Genomic DNA, 3837 nt, shown 5'->3' on the forward strand with positions numbered 1-3837 from the left:
TTAGTTTCCTCGATGTAAGACTGATCACAGCCCTCCTGACACTGAACAGCATACACAACATTGCTCCGTTTGTGCCGGGGGACTGGATCTTTGGGATGAACCAGTTTTGCCGTAATGTATTTTGGGGTTTAAAAGCCACTGGGACGTTATGTTTAGAAAATAAACGTCTCAGTTTCTCTGATACACCCTCAACATATGGAATGACCACTGGTCTGGGTTCCTCCTTTTCACCTGTTGGCTGACTGGAGTCCTGTTTGGGTTTCTTCTCTGCTTTCAGGAAGGCCCAGTTAGGATATCCACATTGCTCTAGAACCTGTCATGTGTGGGATTTCTCCTTCTGCCTGGCTCCTGAGCTAGTGGGGACGCTGTCTGCTCTGTGATACAGAGTCCTGATGACTCCTAACTTGTGCTCCAAAGGGTGATGGGAGTCAAACTACAAATACTGGTCTGTGTGGGTGGGTTTGCGGTACACCTCAGTTTGCAAATGTCCTCTATCAGAGACTGAGACCTCACAGTCCAAGAAAGCCAACCTGCCATTTTTTACATCTTCTCGTGTGTACTTGATGTATTTATCCACAGAGTTGATGTGGTCAGTAAAATGTTGGACTTCCTGAGATTTTATTTTAAACCAGGTGTCGTCAGATGAGAGAAGAAACGTTTCTACATTTTTTTGTTGATTTGCTTTGTTTTGGGTTTTTTTTTTTTTTGAATGTCCAGAGGACCAGATTTAACTTTTTTAGATTTTTCTACCTGGATTATTGAGCATGCATCAGGATAACCAACGGTGTGTTCTGAGAAACCAATTTCTGAGAGTTTATGACATGTTATGATCCACAGTGTCAAAAGCTTTAGACAGGTCTAAGAAAAGTGCAGCACAATAATCCTTAGCATCCAGTGCTTCAACAACGTCATTAAGAACCTTCAGTGAAGCAGTGGTTGTGCTGTGTTTCCTGAAACCAGATTGATGTGGAGGTAAGATGTTAAATGAGTCCAGGTAATTTTTGATTTGAGAGTTTATCAGTTTTTCTAGAACCTTGGCTAAAATGCAGAGTTTAGAGATTGGTTGATAGTTGTTCAGTGAGGTGGGGTCACCTCCCTTCAGCAAAGGAAGAACAAAGGCTGTTTTCCAAGTGTCTGGGATGGAGTTTTGTCTTATGGAGAGATTGAAGGTGTGGGTCACAGGGACTGTGATGATATGAGCAGCAACCTTAAAAAATAAGGTGGAAGTTCATCTGGACCTGCAGATTTTTTAGGGTCAAGATCTTTTAACAGTTTATTGACCTCACTGACTGAGAATGGAGAAAAAGAGAAGCTGTGATTAACTGAGGATTGACTTGGAGGGATTTGATTTGTAGAAGTTTGGTTATTGAGTGAAGTGGCTGATTTTCCATTAGTAACTGTGTCGAATAAAGAACTAGAAGCAACAAAATGTTTGTTGAAACAGTTCAGGATCTTGTACTTATTTGACACAGGAACAGAGTTAATGAGAAGTTGTGATGGGAGGTCAGATGATTGGGGGGTACCGTAGAGAGATTCGATGGTTTTCCAGAATCTGTTAGGGTCATTTAGATTTTTGGAGGTCTGAGATAATAAATAGTTGCATTTTGCTGCTTTAATGGCAATTGTACATTTATTCTTCATCTGTCGAAAACTCAACCAATCAGTGTCTGGGCTACAGCGAGAAAATCTTGACTCAAAGATGGTCTCTCCTGTGTAGGAAGTCAGCTAGTTCTGGAGTTAACCAGGGGCTGTCTCGTCCCTTTATTCTGAACTGACGAAAAGGAGCATGTTTGTTCACAAAATAAACGAAACTATTATGAAAATAGTTCCAAGCGGAGTTCACGTCATCAGTTAACAGAGTATGATACCAGTCAAAGTGAGACAGATCCCTGAGGAATGACTGTTCACAAAAACATTTCAGATCTTTTTTTTTTATTAATCTGGGCTTATAAAGTGGAAGTTTACTATCTCTCAGATTCGCTGTCACACAGTGATCACTCAAAATATTGGCGAATACACCTGTACCAGGGAACTTACAAGGCATATTTGTTAGAAACAGGTCTAAGATGGAGGACTTTTCAAGACGGTTTTTGTTTAATCTTGTCGGAGAGTTGATCAGTTTGGTTAGATTGAGAGAGAGGCAACATTCCTTGAATTTATCACAGAGGGGGGTCGACTTTCCCCAGTCAATGTTGAAATCTCCTGCCAAAAAGATCTTTGAATTTTAAATTACTAAGGAATTTCATCAGGGAGGACAGAGCCTCAGGTGTTACTGAAGGTGGATTATAACAGACTACAGATAAAATCTGGCCGCCATTCAAAGTGATGTTTACAGCTAAGGCATCAATTTGGTTAAGAATTGTTTTAAAAAAAAAGACTAACAACCAAAGAATCTCAAAAGTAAATAATGACCCCCCCCCCCCCCCCCCCCCTTTTGGATGATCACAGTGGTAGATTTTAAATCCATTGATTACTAGGTCATTATTCATTACAGATTTGTTGAGCCAGGCTTCAGAGATCAAGATTACATCTGCCCCAGAAGAACTGACAAGAATTTTCAAGGTATCAAGTTTTTTCAGAAGGCTACGTGCGTTTACATGCAGAAAATGAAGTCCAGACATGTTTTTAAAGAAAATTGGTGTCATATAAATAGTGGGGGGTCCAGGGTTGGGCTGAATCCCTGAGAGCAGTAACAACATTATTATCAGACATTTTTTGTAGTTTTTCGTGACCGATGTGTAATTACAGGAGTTAACAGTGTGACAATTAGCCCCCATAATCGAACCATGAGAAACATTAATGAAGACGCGATCATTCAGAACCCAAAAACAGTGAAAGTTGCAGTGATGGGCAGATCCAGACGTATTAACAAGATTCAGTGACTCCAGATAATCTGAGATCTGAAAAACATGACAATAATATGAATGGTACAGAAAAGTCTCAGACCATAAAACGTCACAAATCAAATGGGCAAACAAACCCAACGAGGTGACCCAACTGCAGTTTGAGTAGGGCTGAGGGGGGAAACGGCCCCCCTGCGATTACAGATAAATATCATTTCACCAAATTTTATTGTCTGTCCAAACAGGTCTCACTTGTAAATGAGTCTTTGAGGCTTAATGTGACTTATATGTTTAAATGAAGGTTGAATGAATGAATAACTTTGGGTTTTACAATACATCTCAAAATTTAAGTGATTTAAGCAACTTTTATCCAAAATTAGGTTTTAGACGGCGAGTTGGACAGTTGTGAATCATTGATGGCGATTTAATAGTCTTAAGATTAGACTTTATAAATTAACCTATAAAAAATTGTTATCTTCCGAAGTTTTATTGTCCGTGTTCCTGTGATGAAGTGGAGACATGTCCAGGGCGTCCCCCACCTCTCAAACAGTAGTGGCTAGACATAGGCACTAGTGACCACCAAAACCCAGAAATGAAGAAGCACATAAAAAAATGGTGAATACATTTTTATTTCAAATAGGCAAATATGTAATTAAAAGAATTAAACATGGATGGGTAAGTCCAGGGGCAGGCTGGAAAAAAAAAAAATCAAGGCTGGAAATTTGATACCATTCCAGGCCACCGACATATATACAGGTACTTTTCAAAAAATTAGCATATTGTGATTAAGGTCATTATTTTCCATAATGTAATGATAAAAATTAAACTTTCATATATTTCAGATTCATTGCACACCAACTGAAATATTTCAGGTCTTTAATTGTTTTAATACTGATGATTATGGCATACAGCTCATGAAAACCCAAAATGTCTGACCCAAAACATTAGCATATTTCATCCCAGGGGCAGGCATTTTGGGTTTTCATGAGCTGTA

This window comes from Nematolebias whitei, chromosome 22 (genome assembly GCF_014905685.2).
Source record: "Nematolebias whitei isolate Nwh7 chromosome 22, NemWhi1, whole genome shotgun sequence".
In the NCBI taxonomy this organism is placed as follows: Eukaryota; Metazoa; Chordata; class Actinopteri; order Cyprinodontiformes; family Rivulidae; genus Nematolebias; species Nematolebias whitei.